Source organism: Meriones unguiculatus, chromosome 9 (assembly GCF_030254825.1).
Source record: "Meriones unguiculatus strain TT.TT164.6M chromosome 9, Bangor_MerUng_6.1, whole genome shotgun sequence".
NCBI classification, from domain to species: Eukaryota; Metazoa; Chordata; class Mammalia; order Rodentia; family Muridae; genus Meriones; species Meriones unguiculatus.
Window position 1 is genome coordinate 17941051 of NC_083357.1, and position 19362 is coordinate 17960412.

The 19362-nt window shown below is 42.0% G+C and overlaps 1 long non-coding RNA gene across 1 annotated transcript; it reads right to left on the bottom strand.

Moving 5' to 3' along the window:
• Positions 1–341: 341 nt before the first annotated feature.
• Positions 342–14427, bottom strand: LOC132656577 (uncharacterized). Its single transcript, XR_009594333.1, has 3 exons — positions 14371–14427; positions 858–954; positions 342–765 (listed from the first exon to the last, which is right to left on the bottom strand). It is a non-coding gene; the product is annotated as an uncharacterized LOC132656577 (long non-coding RNA).
• Positions 14428–19362: the final 4935 nt, after the last annotated feature.

Genomic DNA, 19362 nt, shown 5'->3' on the forward strand with positions numbered 1-19362 from the left:
TTGAACTGTGAAGAATATTAAAGTCTACAGCATGCGGATCCTGTAATATGTTAGTCATTTTATGATTCTTTCAGCCAACATATGCCTATGAGTGCTTATTTGAGATCCAACAAATTCAGAGGGAGAATCTTTCTGCCCAGAAAATGTCAAAGATCATTCAGACATTCTCTACAAATCCGTTTTCAGGAATAGTCACTTCAAAGTTCAGGCCATGGACTAAAAAATACACAGTAGATTTCCTTATGGAAGAACAAACTAATAACACAAGGAGTGAAGGATAGCTGATATCTCTTTAGAGCTTTAACTTCAGCATCGATGTGTGTGAGATGGAGTAGCTTCAACACTGTACTGGAGAGAATATGATGCTTTTGGGTGGTCTGTCTGGATTTACTACTATATATGGAGATCTGACAACCAGATCAGCTTGCCAAAGTCCCTGATGGAATAATGCTTACTCTGAAACATATCTTCACAGCTTTTGTGCTCCTCACTAGGATCAAATACTGGTGAGTTTCAGGATTTTGAGTAAGCCTTGTCTCAGCCTTTCTCTATCTCAAAATAGGGAGCCAACAAACATGTCAATCAGATTTGGCTGCATCACCAGAAGGTCAGTTGATATTTTCTTCACAGGTGAGTTGTTATTTCAAAGGGGGTGTCTCTTTTCGAGGAGGCCTTGATTCTAAAATAGAAAATGTTGTGTGTAGGATGTCTGTGGATTTTTTTTTGTTTGTTTGTTTGTTTTCCTTTTCAGTTGTCTCAATGGAGCTGTCAGAGAAGAAGAAAAGGCAATCAGACATAGAAGACACCCCAGGATTGGCATAGTTGCTGAGGATGGGAAGGAATCATCACTCACTTACCTGTTAAATTTAGTTGTTCTACTGTAGAAGCTCTGTCTGCAGGGAGATCTCTTCCTGGGCTGTGGCTCCTTCCGGGTCAGACTGGAGTATTTCAGACCTACAGGAGGAAGGAACAGAAGCCTAGTGAAGGCAAGTCATGTAAGCTGTTGATCCTACACCAGCTCTATTCAGCTGGACAATCCAGGATGACCTTTCAGCTGAGGTCATTTCCTGCATTTCCCAAGAAAGAAAGGTCAGAGAGTAAGTGGGTCTGGATTTTTTTTCTCGGCTTTTAAAAAATTGTTTGAAGATGAACTGAAAACAACACACTGTGCTGGAATAGAAAAATAACAGCACATTTCTTCAATCATCCAGATACATTACTTTGGAAGAATAACAATATAGCAATATCTGAGTCAGTTCACAAAAGATGTGAGCAACCTAGTAACCTATGAGGAGGCCCTCTTTAGAGACTACTCACTGCAATGAAGGCCTTGATTTTTCCTACAGTGCAGAAACCTGCCTGGGTTCACCATGTCAAACCCTACCCCTGTTTATAACCAAAGAAATCATTTCACAGGAATGCCATGTCACTGCAGGGAACCGGAAATCAGCAGGAGTGTGCTGTATGATATTTTGCCCAAGGATAGGACTGACCTCTAAAGGTGATGTTCCTGAAGGAAAATAACATATCAGGGGACACACTGTCTTCCAAAAGTGATGCTCCCCTTGCTAGGCGTGGAACTAGGAGAATTTGTGGGCATACCAAGGGACAAGGTACTCAGATCATACTAGATAGCCCAGAAGGGAGGAAGAAACATCCATCCCCAGAAACACTAATGAACACACGTTGTTTCCTGGACAGAAGTTCTTGGTGACTGGACTAGCATAATACTGTGAGTTGTTCTTTCCATAGCTGTGGCTGAGAGCCATCAAGATGGCCAGAAACCCAAAAGGAAAAGACAGACAACCATAGGGTACCCACTTGGCTCCACCCTCTTCTCTATGCCTAGGTTCCTGTGACATCAGTGTGATGCTGCATCTTTTCTGCCAAGTCCCTCTCCTGAGTGGCCAGCTTTTTCTGCTTCAGTAGGTCTTCAAGTCTTTCCTCCAATACTCCCAGGTCCTGTTTTTTAGAACATTATGTTCAGGGTCGCTGTGAACATGATTGTGCAAAAGCACAGGTGTGCACATACACACACAAAAACTCCTGAACATGCAGAAGTACATGTGTGCACATATATAACTATACTGCATTGCAGTAACATGTTTAGTTTCCCAGTTGATGCTAATATAAGAGATCACCTGGGATCCTATATAGAAGAATGTTACCTTTCCTTAAAGTGATAAGAAAATAGTGGACATGGTATATAGACAGTTCAGTGGATGAAGTACTTCCTGTAAAGCTAGTAAGCAGACATGTGGACCCACTGGGCTCTTGGCCTCTTAGCTAAGCCTACAGAGCAAGTGGCCAAAGCTGTACAATGTTGGCTTTTTGCCCAACCCAGGACCACTGGATGGTTATGTAACAGCTCCTTTTTCTGTCCTCCTCTTTCCCAGTTCTTCCAGGGTGAGCAGCTTCCTGCTAGCGGAGCTCCCTTATCCATAGCCTGCATTACTTCACTCCCAAAGCAGTGAGGATGGGAAATGAGAAAAACCTCTACAATTAAAAGGAAAAAAAAAAAAGTTCTTCCATCTTATGTGATTGGATCAGGAATCTTTTTGAGTAACAGAAGGCAGAGTAACTCAAGGCCAAATGACTGCATGTATTTATTTCATGATGAACAATATTCCCCTGAAGGGTGGACCACATTGTACTTTTATACTCATCAGCCAATGGAGAGTTTCATCTTGTGGCTACTATGAAGAAGACTGCTACAACCCTTATGCCCTCTAGTTTCTCTGTGGACACCTACTTCTTTTGGAATTGGGTCACCTTATGACTGCAGGTCAGGATGTTCTAAAATTATTCATGGAATCTCACAGGACTACCCCAGTTACACCACTATCAATGTCTGGGGGTCCTCACTTCTCCCATCCCTCCTGAGGCTCATTTTGAATTAGATTTGAATGATTTAGAATAAAAGCAGTTACTGAGTGCTGCAGATACAGCACGGGATGAATGCTTTAGACTGTCATGAGGTTAAGGGGGCTGCACTGACAAAGCCCTGTACACAAACTTCAGCATTGCTATGGGATTTCTGCTGAACTGAGATGCAAACACAAGCAACTCCAAATCTCTCAAAGAGTAAAATCCAGCCCAAACTCCAAGGCCTTAGGTTACTGGGCCAAGGTTAGGCAAAGGAGGAAAGAAAATGGTTGCTAGCAATGATAACAAAACAGGATACAGGGAAGACACAGCAAGCTACCCGAATGTTCAGTGGGCAGACACTATTCACCAAGAGTAGAAAAGGGACAGAGATCCTTGGACAGGCTTTCCTGTCTCTGAAACATCTTGTTTTGCCACATCAGCCTTCTCCTCACCTCCATGTAGCCCATTCCCTTGGTTTCCTTCAACAGATTTCTTTGCAAATAAGTATTCTTGTCTCTACAAACACCTGAAAGTCTGTGAGTTACAGCAGTTTTTCTGTCTTTTTTGTTCTAGGAAGCTAGAACATTCCTGGAATGCTGCAAGATGGGCAGCAGCATGTGAGGTTTGATGGCTGCAAAACCAGTCAACATGATACTTTCTCATTAAAATGAGTCTCTATCATCATTTAAGATATTTCAAGAGCAAATGAACATACATATATGCAGAAATATACACACAAATTCACCCATGCACACATGAACATACAGACATACACATACTTGCACATAAAAGCACCCAACACAAATACCTACAAAAGCACTTACCCCTAACACATATATGCAACATAGCAAGAAACACTGACCCATACCTGGGCACATGCACACACACAAACATACAAGGATAGGGATACTACTGTGCAAACTAGGGTCTGTACACATGCATAAGCACACAACTACTAACACGCATACATAAAAACACACACAAACACAGGCACACATATATGCTCACACACAGTCACACATTCACACAGACGCCCACCATTCACCACACACAGAAACACAACACACAGAAACACAACATACACACACACACACACACAAACAAACACACACACACCAGGGAGAGAATTGTTTTACAACACCTTTTCTTCTGCAAAAAGTGTTACTGGGACCTATCTCCTGTATATTAGGCTCTTAGACTCAGATAGGCTTTGGTATCGTCCCTTGTGCTTATTTCCTCTTCCAGGAAACTTTTGCATTCCAAGACTCACTGATATCACAGGTAAATTACAAACTCTGCAGTGGGTCAGCTAAGTTGAACCACATGACACCAAGTTTCCAAGAAGGAGGTCTCCAAGCTAAGCCTTCTACTAGCTCCATGTTGACCCACTATAGTTTCCTCACCTAACCTAACTTGGCTCCTGCAAAGACGACCTTGGTAGCTCTAGAGAAAGTCAGTGACTCATGGTCATGACTCAGGAGCATTTCAAAAGATTACAGTTCATATAATATGAAAACAGCACTCAGGTCACACAGTATGAAGCTAGTGAAGTCACCTGCAAGGCTTTTCTGAAATGCAGCATTCTGTACAACTATGAGGAGGAATCTGTCCTGAGGTACAGGCCCCTGATGTCTTTCCTCAAAGCTCTGTTTAACTACCTAAGTGGCTCTCTACATAGCAACACTCCAGTCATGATGGTAAGTAGGTGTGAGGCACCTTTCCCCCTCACTGAACAGCAATTTCTAGGAGAGTATTATGGTTTGCTTGTCAATCATCCAGTGTCTCAAAAGAGGCTAACTCCCCAGATAGACTTGTGAATGATCACAGAAATGAACGACTGGATGAGATGTAGATGAACAGATAGATGTGTGGGTGGATGGTTTCATGGGTGTGTCTGTTTATGGTTGGACAAGTGGGCTTCCTGCCCCTGCTGCCTCAACCTACCTGCTGCTTCTTGGCACAGAGACCAGAGATCTTCTCAACAGCCTCCTCACAGAGCCTCTTTGCCTCTTCACAGGAATTTCGCAGCAACAAATGTTCCCTCTGAAGCTCCTATTCTTGTTTCCCAACTTGTTAACGTGAAGTGTCAGCTTAGTACAGTCAATCATGAGCTGGCAGTTATGAAGGCTGAACCAAAGCCAAAATATGATAAGCCCAAGACAGCCAGTATCTGTCCCCCAACACATCTAAGTACCATCATCACTGCAAGGTCCCTGGTCTCCAGAGAGCCCCTGGCTGGCGCCTACAGTGCATATTCCAGGATCACCTAGAGGCATACCAAAAACAAAGAATAGACACATTTCAGAACAACTCAAAGTTCTTCTGAAAACCCTGACACCAAAAGGAATTCATGTACCTCCCAGAGTAGGAAGTGTCCCCCATCTGTGTTGATTAGTCCATGATATTTGGAAAACATCAGCAGATAGAGGGCAAATGTACAAATGTACATCCTTCAGAATTACAAGGTATTTATGGGTACCATCGAAACCAACTCTTTAAATCCACTGCAAGAAATCCAGAGGACAACCCTTTTATGGTGCAAATATTTTTTTTCTATCTAGAGGCTCTTGAGGATGGCAGGACAGTGTTGAGAGTAGCTCATAGTCTCTTCACATTGAAAAAAAAAACTAAGTCCAAGTGGTACAAGTCCAAGAACCACAAGGCAGGCTAAGAACCAGAGCCCTCACTCTGGACTGCAAACAAAGAAGGGCAGATGCAATCCCTGCCAAGTGTTGATGTTCCAGCAAGTCACTCACTCACCAGCAGGATTCAGTCTCCTTAGTCAGCACTTGTCTGAGGCCTGACATAATTCCTGATGTTCTATATTGAGCAGTGTGAATTCAAAATTGAACTTGTTTTAAGGCATGGCTCCATGAGTAAATAACCCCATGAGCAAAGGCCTCAAAGATTACATGAATTTAGGCTGCATCCAGGATTACCCCAGCCCAGGAGATGCTACATCCTGATTCCTAACTACTAGGACCTTCAGGTGCTTATTAAACTTAAGATCCTGGCCTTAGGCCAGCAGAGGCAGGGGTATCAAAGTGAAGGAGTTGGGCTGCATGAACTCCCCTGTCAGCCTTGAAGAAATAGAACAGCTTTCTAAGAAGTTCCAAAAGTCCATGCCACAGACCTTGGTCATCCAGAAACCTGTGATGATATTTTTTTTCTGTTTTCATAGCAAGGACTCTTAATGTTGGGTTCATATTGCTACAACAGATACCCAGAGTACATCATCAATATTTCCAAGGAAGATGCTTTATTAACTCCAAAGGAGATTTCAATGTGCCACCAAGGTGAAGACATGGGCCAAGTGCTGTGCTGTCCAAAGTAAGGTACCCTGGCTGAAGCAATGGTGTCGTCTGAACACTACGAGACAGGTAAATTCTCAAGTCCCATCACCTAACCCCAGCTTCCAGGATCTGAAGGGAGTGCACACAGGAGACAGCACTGATGCATGCATGTGCTTTTGGGAATGTGCTGACACACACACACACAATCACAGTTAGGATGCCAAATTCAGGGAGGTAGCATTGTCTCAGAGTACAAAGAACAAGGCCAGAGAGGGGCAGTGATAAGCTCCAGGCATCCTAGTCATACCTTGAGATACACAAAATGGGTCCAGGGTCCTCCAGCTCCTGCCTAGAACAACCAGTCCCCATGCGCCTGCTGGTCAAGTACAAAGACTCACCATAAACACACAGCACCTAGCATCTCCCACAAGCCAACACCTGTTAAGGCCTTTAAAATGCACGATGATAGCTCACATAGTATTGCCCTATCTATACACCGTGATTTATGCCATAGGATCTGCTTATCATTTGGAGGTAGCAGAATAGCCTATGTCCCCAGGCTTCTTGTACTCCTACCCAGGCTTCAGGTTCTGCCTTTCAGATGCACTCAGGAAAATTATTTTGGGCATGAGGACGCCATGGAGGTGAAGCCTCATGTGATGTGAGGAAAGATAGGGTTGACACATAGGAGTCAAGAGAGTCAACAGAGAGCTGGGCATAATGAATACCTATTGGTTAAACCCTTGTCAGTGTATTGGGCCAGGATTCCACACAGTTCATCCCTTTCACAGGTCATCCTCTGTAGATGAATGATCATTTTCTCCAACTTCCTCAATCTGCTGCTCCTGCTCATTGAATTTGGAGCGTCTTTATCTATGGATAGATAAAAACTCACTTTCCCAACACAGCTAAGCAATGACTCTCCCCCTACTTAAAACCTGTAAGCAATAAAATAAAAAATAAAGGTTGCTAGGAAATGAGGTCAGGATGATGGGGAAGAAAGATTAGTCCCTCTGATGTCAATAAGCATCTCAGGGATGAACTATAGAGCTGTTACAATTTATGGGGTTTAGGGGAGATTTGGGGGTCCCATCAGAACAAAGATAGGTAATGATGAAAATTTCCCTCACAGATTCAACAGAACAACATTCCAGCCATGATGTTAAAAAAGGTGGGGTCAACTGTTGACAGGACAGGATGAAGATTATAAGTACTCAGGCTCCCAGGTGAGACCTCAGACACCAGAAGCAAACACTCACAGAAAGATTCATGGCTCAACATGCACAAAAGTTTTTGGGAAAGTTGACTGACTAGTGGGAAGACAGATGCTGCCGTGTAATAACATTCTCAGTGGCAACATTAAATATATCAATCAGTCTGCAGAGACTGATGCACCAACCAAAGACCATGAAACATGGAGAGAACGTAGACCCCCTGCTCATATATAGCCCAAGGCAGCTCAGACTTAACATGGTTTCCCGAGTAAGGAGAGCAGAAGATGCCTCTGATATGAACTTGGTTGCCTGTTCTTCAATGACATTCCCCTGGCAATGTGGCCTTGCCAGGCCACAGAGGAAGAAGATCCAGGAAGTTCTGATAAGACTTGATAAGCTAGGAGCAGATGGCAGAGGAGGAGAACTGTCCCTTTCAGTAGATTAAGGAAAGTGAATAGGGGGAATGAGGAAGGGATGGTGGGATTTAGCAGAGTTGATGGAAGGAGCTACAATCTGGATATAAAATGAAAAAAAAAATTAAAAAATTAAAAAAAAAACCAATCTGTCATGTGGAGAGTATGTGGTGTGTCACTGCTATGGTTCTTCCCCCAGAGCTATATAAAACCCAAAATCCTTGGTCTGGAGCCTGCAGTGAAAATGCACATGCCCTTAGCAAGGGTGACATAGCTAGCTTTAAAAACAATATCACTGGAGCATGAGAAGAGCAAGCAAACGTCACAGGAAACAGATTACTAAGGCGCCTTTGCCCTAAAAATTTACCAGAGCCCCATTTCCCATTTGTTAAAACTTAGTGATAGTCCTGCAAATGAAGAGCTGATACCATGCACAGCTTAGATTGCAAATTCTCCAGAAATCTGGACTATGACTTCTGAAGTGTCCTTGGTGGACCTCAGGACAAGAGGATGTGTGGAAAACTGTGTATTGATGTTGTATCACACTGGCAAGATATGCTAGATGAGGTTAGCTACCTCAGGAATACCCAGTTAGAGAAGTGAAGTGACAGCTCATGCCCTAAACATTACTTCATCTGACCCCAAACCTGGCACACAGAGGGTAGTCAGCAAGTAAACAGACAGGTTATACTTTGCCCCAGCTGGTTCTGAAAGACTTGAGTCTCCCCCATTGTGGATGTCAACTCTCCCATCTCTCTATAAGGAGGTGGGTGTGTCATGATCAGCTGTTTTCTTCTGCCTCCCTGCACAAGCTGACCCAGGGATCAGCCTTTTCAGTCTTATTCACAGCTGCACAGTAGGCAACTTGGTTTTAGAGCCCTCAGCCATGGGCTTTCAGAAGCCATGAGAAAACTGATACTATCCATAAGCAGTCAAGTAGTTTACAGATGTCAATGTCACTTGCTGGATGCTTCAGACTTAAGTTTGGGGCCAGATAATTGAGGGACAGTCTGCACACAATGGCCTAGACCTGGTCTCCAGGGACACAGTCCAGAGCCACTAGACCAGTGGGCAGTATTAGCAGGCGGCCAAGGGCAGGGGCTGGCAAAGCTTCTGAGTTGTTGAGAGGCCAGAGCAGATAACAACTGACTCAGTTCTGTTTCTAAATAGTGTCTGGTAGAGACCAGAGCAAATTGGGGCCAAACTGTGGTTTATGAATAAAGCATGTTCATAAATTGTTAAGAACTATGTCTATATGAACATAGAGTGATGGTGGAGAAGAAGGTAGGAGAAAGGGAAAGAGAGACAGACAGACACACACAGAGAGAAAGAGAGAGAGAGAGAGAGAGAGAGAGAGAGAGAGAGAGAGAATTAGAGATTATTCTTTGTAAACACAAAGCCAGAGATGAGGCAATGAACATAAAAATCAAAGTATGAAAGTTTGCCTGCAAATCCCAGCAACTAAGAGACCTGGAGCCAATGCATTCTTGAGACTTAAGACATTTTGGCCTTCCTATCAAATAACTGTGAGACATAACATTTCCATGAGTAAAGCCACAGCCTGGGAGATACAGTTACTGGACCCCAGGCAAACTCATACTGAACCCCAACACATATCTTCCTGTCTCTTATCACACCGATCTCCCATAGCAGAAGCTGCTCAGTGTTCTTCTGTGAGATCCAGCTGACAAGGGACAGCACCTGCCTTCTACAGTGTATCATCTCACCTCACCCTTGGCACATTGAGGGTGTTCAGGAAGGGAACTGGCAGACGAGATGTTGCCTAACTGGTTCTCAAAGATCATGCTTGAGACTCACCGGCTATGAATGTCAAGTCTCCATGTCTCTCCAGGGAGGGCATACTCAGTGGTCAGCTGGTGTCTTCTAGAAAGCCACCTTGTGGGAAGAACATTCTGAGTCTGCCCACACACTGTCCACAGCTTCCTTACATAAGTGCCAACAAGAGTTTAGTAGCAAGGTGTCCCTAACCTGTATAAAACTGTCCATATATGCATGTACAGCATATACAATACACACACACTAACACATTAAATGGAAATATGCACACACATGTGCAAGTACATGTGCACAAATATGCAAACACATAGACGTGCACATACACATTCACTCACACTCACACACGGAGGGGCCTGAGTAGGATGAGGATATACAAGATCAAGAAAGGAGAGGACAGTGCATCTAAGAGGTGAGGTGTGAGGGATTGCTTCAAATTTCAGAACCCAGGAGGCAGGCTGGGAAACAATAGTTTCCTGGTGCTTGCAGACAGCTTTGCCATGTGAACAATGAACAGTGAGACAACACACATTCATGGCCTAAGCTCCAGCCAACAGAAGCCCACAAAGAGCCTCCTGCATCCAATTGCTGTTCATCACACTGACCTGTCATGAGAAAACTTTACGTGTCTCCCGCAGGCAGTGAAACTCAGCAGCTGAGGGACAGCGCCTTCTATACACACTACTTGATTATATTACCACCCAAGAAAACTGAAGGATGTTCAGAAAGTCAACTGCCAGATGATAATTTGTACTATCTGGTTCTGAAATCACAGCATGTAGATGTCGAATTTCCTATAGCTCTGTAGAGAGGTGGGTGCTGTTTTCCTCTGGCTCCCCTAGCACATGCCTCATGGGAACCCAGTGACAGTCTCCTCAGCATATTCACAGCTGCAGCACAGGCTGCAGCTTGGCTTCAGAACACAGAAGCCTGTAGCCCACTGGGTCTCTCAGATAGTTCAGTGAACAGTCTGATGGAGAACAGGAGGGCCTGTATGAGGAGGAAGAAATGGTTAGAGAGTTTGTCCAACTGCTGATCTCTGAGCATGGGAAGCAATGGGGGAGGTCTTCCAAACATGACTATAGGGATAAATCCCTTCCTAAATGGGGTACAGCAGCCCTGAAGGAAGAAGGTAGTCTCTCCACCCTTCACTGAGATGTCTTTTTATGAGATGTCTGTATATTGTAGTATTTTTTTCTTTTTTCTTAATTTAATTTATATATTATTTATTACGATTTATTTGTCTTGTATCCCTGTTGCAGCCCCCTCCCTAGAGTCTTTCAGAAATCCACTGTGGAAGGCTTCTGTACTGTTCCTTGTCTTTTACTTCTGATGTATGTCTTGTTTACCCTTCTGAATGAGGATTAAGAATCTTCCTTAGGGTCCTCGTTGTTGGTTAACTTCTTTAGGACTATAGATTTTAATATGTTTACCCTATATTATTTGGTTAATATCCACTTGTAGGTGAGTATATATCATATATGTCTTTCTGCTTCTGGGTTACCTCACTCAGGATGATCTTCCCTAGATCCCATCATTTGCCAGCAAATTTCATGATTTCCTTTTTTTTTTTAATTGCTGAGTAGTATTCCATTGTGTAAATGTACCATATTTTCTGTATCCATTTCTCCATTGAGAGACATCTAGGTTATTTCCAGATTCTGGTTATTACAAATAAAGATGGTATGAACATAACTGAGCAAATGTCCTTATTGAATGGTGGGCATCTTTTGGGTGTATGTATAGGAGTGACATAGCTGGATCTTGAGGTAGCAGTATTCCTCCATTTCTGAGAAAGCACCAGATTGATTTTCAAAGTGGTTGTATGAGGTTATATTCCCACCAGCAATGGAGGAGAGTTCCCTTTTCTCAACATATTCCAGCATGCATCATCTCTTGAATTTTTGATCTTAGTCATTCTGATGGGTGTGAAGTGAAATCTCAGGCTTATTTTGATATGCATTTTTTGAATGGCTAAGGTTATTGAGCATTTCTTTAAGGGTTTCTCTGCCATTTGATATATTCTAATTTTCTGGTCTAATACATTTGCTTTTCTGTAAACTTATATGTTTATAAGCCTCTCATTCTTTTGGTTAGGGATGTCTTCTTCTATGATTTTGTTGAAAATATTTTCTTGGCCTTTGAGGTGGGAATCTTCTTCTTTTATTCCTCTCATTATTAGGTTTGGTCTTTTCATAGTGTCAGAGATTTCTTGGATGATAGGTGTCAGGAGCTTTATGGATTTAACATTTTATTTGATTGTTGTATCAATTTCTTCATTTTTATATTTTACCCCTGAGATTCTCTCTTCCAAATGGTTGAATTCTGTTGGTGATGTTTGATTCTGTAGTTTCTGTCCTCTTTCCCATGTTTTCATTTGCAGGATTTTCTCAGATTATGCTTTCTTTAATGCTTTTAGCTCCATTTTATGTCTTCAACAGTTTTATTCATTTTTTTCTCTTGTTTGATTGTAGTTTCCTGTATTTAATTTCTTTAAAAGATTTGTTCAATTCTTTTATCTATTTGAAAGTATTTTCCTGTGCTACTTTGAGTGCTTTATTTTCTTCCTTTAATACCTCTATCATTTTCATAACCTCAGATTCAAAATCTTTTTCTTGAGCTTCAGGTATGAGAGTATATCCAGGGTCTGCTATGGGAGGACAGCTCATTTCTGGAAGCTCCATATGGTTCTGAATTTTGTTGCTTATGTTCTTAAGCTGGCCTCTAGTCATCTAGTTAACTCTTGTGTTTGCTGGTCTGGTATTCCCTCAGCTGGATTCACTAGCTACCTGTCTCAGGTTTGCAAGGGAGCTGGGGAGCAGGAGCAGAGACCTCCAGGCTGACAGCTGCCTGGGTGCTCCACAGGCCTCTTTGAGATTGGGGACAATGAGGTTTATGTCCTGCACCAAACTCATGCATGCTGGGTTCATTCCTCCCACTGCTGGAGTGAGCCCAGCAATGGGAATGAACCCAGCATACATGAGTTTGGTGGGCCAAGCAGATGGAGAGCATGAAGAAAGTTCTCTGAGCTAAGAGCTCCTCTTGTGCTCCACTGACTTCCTAGGCATGAGAGACAAAGGGGCTTGGGTAGTGTGCCTATTTCACCTCTGCCTAGCTCAGTGTTTCTGTTATGAATTCTTTAGTTCTCAGCACTCTGATAATTTATGCCAATAAGAATAAAAAATATACTTTTGATTTCACTTAACATGACATACATTTTAGTAACATTCCAACTTCAGTCCAACCAGAGACTGGGAAGTAGAGAACTAATTTGTAATACTCATCTTTATTTGGGGTGTTTAGGCCTCAACCTCCTTTCCAACATCACAACCATAGGTAGGAGAAGGAAGGTTAGTGGGGATAGATGACCCAGACCCCTTTACTTCTCCCAACTGTTTATGATGTAGGGGTTCTTCTAGGGCTACAACAATCTTCATGTACAGCAGACAGCCAGACGTCTCCTCTGTGCTGGTGTGCGCTGAAGCTTTCTGTCCGTCTGCTCCAAGCTATTATACACTCCATCTCTCTGGTCTCTCCAAACTGCTTCTCACATGCCAACACTGCACACCACACCTTTCTTTTTTAATTAACTTTTTTATTTATTACAATTTATTCACTTTCTATCCCAGCTGCAGTTCCCTCCCACATTCCCTCCCAATCCACCCTCCCTCCATCATCTCCAATCATGTCCCTCTCCAAGTCCACTGATAGGGGAGGACCTCCCCCCTTCCATCTGACCCTAGATTATCAGATCTCATCAGTAGTGACTGCATTGTCTTTCTGTGTGACCTGGTAAGGCTGTTCCCCCCTCAGAGGGAGATGATCAAAGAGCCAGCCACTGAGTTCATGTCAGGGACAGTCCCTGTTCCCCTTACTAGGACACCCACTTGGAGACTGAGCTGCCATTGGCTATGTCTGAACATGGGTTCTAGGTTATCTCCATGCATGGACCTTGGTTGGAGTATCATTTTCAGAAAGGACCCATGTGCCCAGATTTTTGGTTCTATTGCTCTCCTTGTGCAGCTGCTGTCCCCTCCAAGTGTTTCTGTCTCCCCCTTCTTTCATAAGATTCCCTGCTCTCTGCTCATAGATTAGCTGTGAGCCTCAGCATCTGCTTTGATACCCTGCTGGGTATATTTTAGAGAACCTCTGTGGTAGGCTCCTGTCCTATTGCCTGTTTTCTCCCTTTTCAGATGTCTATACCAGTTGCCTTTCTGAATGAGGATTAAGGATCTTACTCAGGGTCCTCTTTCTTGATTGACTTCTTTAGGTGTAAATCTTTTAGCATGTTTATCCTATATCATATGTCTAATATTGAATGACAGAGAAACACTTAAAGAAATGTTCAACGTCCTTAGTCATCAAGGAAATGCAAATCAAAACAGCTCTGAGATTTCACCGTACACCTATCAGAATGGCTAAAATCAAAAATTCAAGTGACGACACATGCTGGAGAGGATGTGGAGAAAGGGGAACCCTCCTCCATTGCTGGTGGGAATGTAAACTTTTACAACCATTTTGGAAATCAATATGGCACTTTCTCAGAAAATTAGGAATAGTGCTACCTCAAGATCTAGTTACATCACTATTAGGCATATATCCAAAATATGCTCAAGTATACAACAAGTACATTTACTCAACTAGGTTCCTAGCAGCTTTATTCGTAATAGCCACAACCTGGGAAAAACCCAGATGTCCCTTAACTGAGGAATGGACACAGAAATTGTGCTACCTTTACACAATGGAATACTACTCAGCAATTAAAAACAAGGAAATTATAAAATTTACCTTCTCTTTCCCGGCTCTCAATTTATATCCTCAGTGTCCTAGACCATGACCTTCTTAGTGCAGCACAGGAAGAGCTGAAGGCTGTTATGAGGTGGCAAAAGCCACACTCTGCCAAAGATTAACAGGTGTGGACAAACTACAGTCCAACTAACGTCTCACATTTGGGATTAATACAAAAACACATTTACGTAACTTAACTGTCTTTATAAAGAAACCAAAACCAATTACAAGGGTGTGTTGTACATCACAGCTACGGGGCCTACTAAGAAAAATAAATAAATGAATAAAAAGAAAAAAACCTTTCTAGACATTCAGGTTGTTTTCTAGGCTAGTTGCTTCAGTTGTTATATGAATTTCTCACCTCCTTTTTTGATTATATAAGCATTTATTTATGCATAACTCCTAAAAATGGTGTAAGTATTTCTTTCACTATTAGAGATGGTGACTATTCCAGAACACTTTAGAGGAACTTGGGTCTTGGACACTCATTTTGTGTTTTGTGGAGTCTCTCATCAATATTTTTTTGATATGTGTTTCAATTTGTTTTGTTTCTGCATTAAGATATATTGGTTTTTAAAGATAGTTTAATAGAAGTTCTTTCATAACTTCATTTCTGCTTATAAATACTTTAACAAATAGTCTGTCATTAAAATTAAAATGTTTTCTCAAAATCTAATGCCTAAGAAAAAAGATTTTGAAGATATTTTTGCTGTTGAGTGGTCAATAGTCGATTTGGTTCTTTTTCTTAATTTTTGACTTACAGAAAAAAAAGAATGCTTTTTAAAAAATATTTTAGGATTTTAAAGTCTGCAATGGCAGACACACACATAAATATTAGGAGAAGCTGGAGGAACTCTGAAGAAGAAGGCAAGAAATGATTGTAAGGGCCAGAGCAGTCAAGAGCACCAGAAGAAAAAGCTCCACAGAGTCAACTAAGCAAGGCTCATGCGGGGCTCACAGAGGCTGAAGTAGAAACCAGGGAATCTGCATGCCCCTGAGCCAGGTCCTTGGCATCCATGCTGTGGTTGATTAGCTTGGGGTGTTTGTGGGTCTCCGAACAGTGAGAGTGGGGTTATCTCTGAATCCTCCCATGCTCTTGGAGCCCTTTTCCTCCTACTGGAAATGATTATTTTCTTTCAGACTTCTTGAGGATATGAAAGTCAATAAGGCAAAGCAAAAGATAACCTGGTGTTAAAATAAGTATTATCTTCGTGAGGGTACCTCTCTTGGAGGAGCCTTGGATATGTTAAAAAAAAAATTCTTTTTTTTTTTTTTTCAATGCAGTTTATTCAGGAACATTGAACAATCCTCGGACCCCGGAGAAAGCCAGCCCACAGCTTAAATAGCCTCTGGGTAGCCAACCCAGGCGTGCCACGGGGGCAATGCAGATAGGTCCACATACATGGAAGCAAGCCAGATCCTGGGCCTTAGCCAAATGTGGAGTTGTTTGTGACAGAGAGCACTCACCATCGGGAAGGTGGAAGGCGGAAACCAGCTCCATCTTTAAGGCATAGCATTCCGCAGCTCTCTACAGTTCCCCCTTTTTGTTTTAGACGCATCAGGCAAGAGTAGAGGTCTGATCTCTGATATTAGAAATAAATTGGGACTTTGTACCGATGTTCATTTAGGTGTCATCCACCCAAAGAGCATCAGACCCGTCCGATACTAGCATACAACATGAGAATTTTTCCTGTGCTGCAAATCTGTCTAAACAATTGTTGAGCTATATTTTAGGTAATTGGACTGGAGAATTCGATACTACGATGGAGCAGCTGAGAGTGGCCATTGTCACAGTAAATTCTACCAGAGTGGACGCAGGACTAGCCACAGGATTATCAACATGGATTGCTGCAGCCATGAATCATCTGAAGGAATGGGCGGGCATGGGAGTGTTAGCAGGCCTTCTGGTGTTGGTCTTCTTGGTTTGCCTGTGGTATATATGCAAGATTAGAGTCTCACAACAGTGTGATGCAGCCATGATCATTCAGGCCTTTACAGCCATTGAAGCAGGACATTCTCCCCAAGCATGGTTGGATACCATAAAAAGCTAAAATGATACGCTCAGGATGCGAGGCTAAGCACTGCACTCAGGGTCAGCCGCTTTGGACCCAGAGAAGAGCATGTCTGATTGCATGCGGGTTGATGCCCCAGGTCCCGCCTCTGAGAAAAAAAAATTCTATTCACCAAAGAAAGAGTCCTACTTTAGATTCTATTCAAATGTCACAAACATTAATCTCGGTGTAGAAGGACAAAAGTCTAAAGAAACGTTTGATCAGCGAATGCAATTCCAATAACTCCCCATATACTGTTCTACTTAATCCTGTACCTACTTCTCCATGGCAAGCTTTCTGTTGTTGTAAATACTGATATGTGCAGCTTAGAGCTTAATTGTAAGCCTGGGAAGAACACCTTGATCTCACCTGCAGCTTTTCTCTGAGGTACATTTTGGAATCTCGATTCCTCTGACCTCGTTAATATTTCATTATTATCCTATATTCTTTTTACTTTCCATATAATTGTAGATTTTACTGTAAAGGTGAAGAATTGTGCTTATTTCACTTATCAAGGGGAATGTGTGTATAAATCTGCATTTGTATATTTTCTATACCATGTTAACTGGATTTGATGAAGGAATACAGTTAAATATTTTCTCACTTTAATTCTTAACTATAAGTCAAAAAATTTTCAAGGTATATAGTATTCTGACAGGAATAGCAACATTTTGTGTTAACATTAATATTATATAACATATTTAATATACGTTTTAAGAATTTGTTTATATATTGTAGCTTATAGAAAAATGTATCCCCATGTATCAATCTATAAAAGTGTAGTAAAAAAATACAGTTTAATTCAGTTTTTCTTAGATTTATTGAACATCAAATGTTGAAAATCATTCTAATTTTGGTCTATTTTTGTATTATAGATGTATTTTTGAAGATTTATTTTATTTGTAATTATTTGTGTATGTGGGTATGTGCATGAGGGCTTATGAATGTATAAATGCAAGTATCAACAAAGTTCAGAGAAGGGTATCATATCCTCTAGTACTGGAGTTGCAGGCAGTTGTGAGTTGCTCCACATGTGTACTGCAAAGGGAATTTTGCTCCTTTGCAAAAAACACTAAAGTGCTCATAACTAATGAACACTTTACTCCAGCCCAATTAAAGACAATTTTTATTAGGATAAAAACAAATTTACTCCTAGTTCCATTGAGTCATTGAATTATACAACAGCTAGCACTAATTATTGATATTTGTTTTTATTTCATTAATTGACACATTATTGACTAATTCTGAGCACTACTAGTAAAATTGTATGTAATATTTTCAAATGATGTTTAAAGTTTAAGGCATAAATGCCTATCATGCTGAGCAGTTAAAAATTTAAAAGGATAAAAGCAGGGACTGAGGAGATGGCTCAGTGAGTAACATCTCTTCCTTTGCAAACACGAGGACTTGAGTTTTAATCCTCGGCCTCCATGTAAAAAGTTGCTAGCCCACAACTGTAAGGCAGAGACATACAGAATCTAAGAGCCCATTGGTTACCAGCATAGCCAAATGATTAAGCTTCTACTTCATTGAGATATCTCGTCTCAAGACAGTAAATAAGGTAGAGAATGATTAAAAAGAAAACATGCTGTATCCAGTTCTGGCTTCTGTATGCAGATATATGGGTTTGCACACCCACATGCAATGCATATCACACACATAATCATACACACATACACACAATTTCATACCATATGAAAAATAAAACAAAATGAGCACATCAGTCCTTTTATTTTATTGTTTTGAGATTATAATTTTCCTTTCCCTCTCCTTCCTCCAAACCCCCCATATACTCTCCCTGCTCTATTTCAAATTCATGACCTTCCTTTTTTATTAATTGTTGTTTCATTATCATATGCAAATGTATATGCATATGTAGTCTTAAATACAAGCTGCTCAATCAGTATAACATTATTTGAATGTATGCTAGTAGAGCTGACCTTGTGTGCTCTTTCCCCTTACTGCTGGCATTGCTTAATTGCCTGTAGTTCCTAGTGGTCTTTCTCTTATCCACTTTGGCATATCTGTTGTTGCTGTTCTTGTTCAGCTCATGTTTAGGCAGTCATGCTAGTACTTTATGGGTATAACTTCCGACATTCCAAAAGACATAGTCACACAAAAAATTCCCTGATCCTCTAGGTCTTACCATCTTTCTGTCCCTTCTTCTGAAATGTTCCATGAGCCTTAGGTTGTACGAGTTCGTTTCATAGGTAAATCTGTTGGGACTAGGTTCCGCAACTCAGCATTTTAATTAATTGGTTTTGGTTTTGTGTAATGGTCTCCAATTGTTGCTAAAAAAAGGTTCTTTGATGTCTAAGAGAACTGTACTCATCTGTGAGTATAAGAACAAGTAGCTAGATGGAGGCGGGGCAAGATGGCAGCGCTGGGAGGACTCTCATTCTGACCAGCAGCACAGCAGGATCAGCACAGTGAACAGCAATCAGAACTTGTGGCCATGAAACACAAGTAATTGTGTTTTCCAGGTGAGAAGATACCCCATGGTGGGGGATTCAATCAGCTTTAACTCACCCGGCTAAACTGCGGAAGAGATCCCGGTTCCTCCAGACGCTTGGTCGCCAGCCCCAGCCCAGAGCCACGCGCCAGTGTGCTCTGGTCACGGTCCCAGACTGAACTGTGCTCACCACAAAATCAGAGACTGGAATCCCCAGTCGAGAGATAACCCCACGGTGCAGGAAACCATTAGGACCAACCTTAGGTCACCCAGACATCCCCTGGAAAAGACTTGGATTCCATAGGCACCCCAGGAGCCAGCCCAGAGCCAGAGCTGGGGACCCAGGCTCCAGCACAGAGCCCTGCCTGCACGCCTGATTCACTGCCTCAAATAGAACTGTGGGCGCCAGGGCACCAGAGACTGAGTTTCTCTGTCGAGTGCAAACCCACAAGGAGGGAATCAGCTGGTCTGATCTCAGAGCACTCAGCT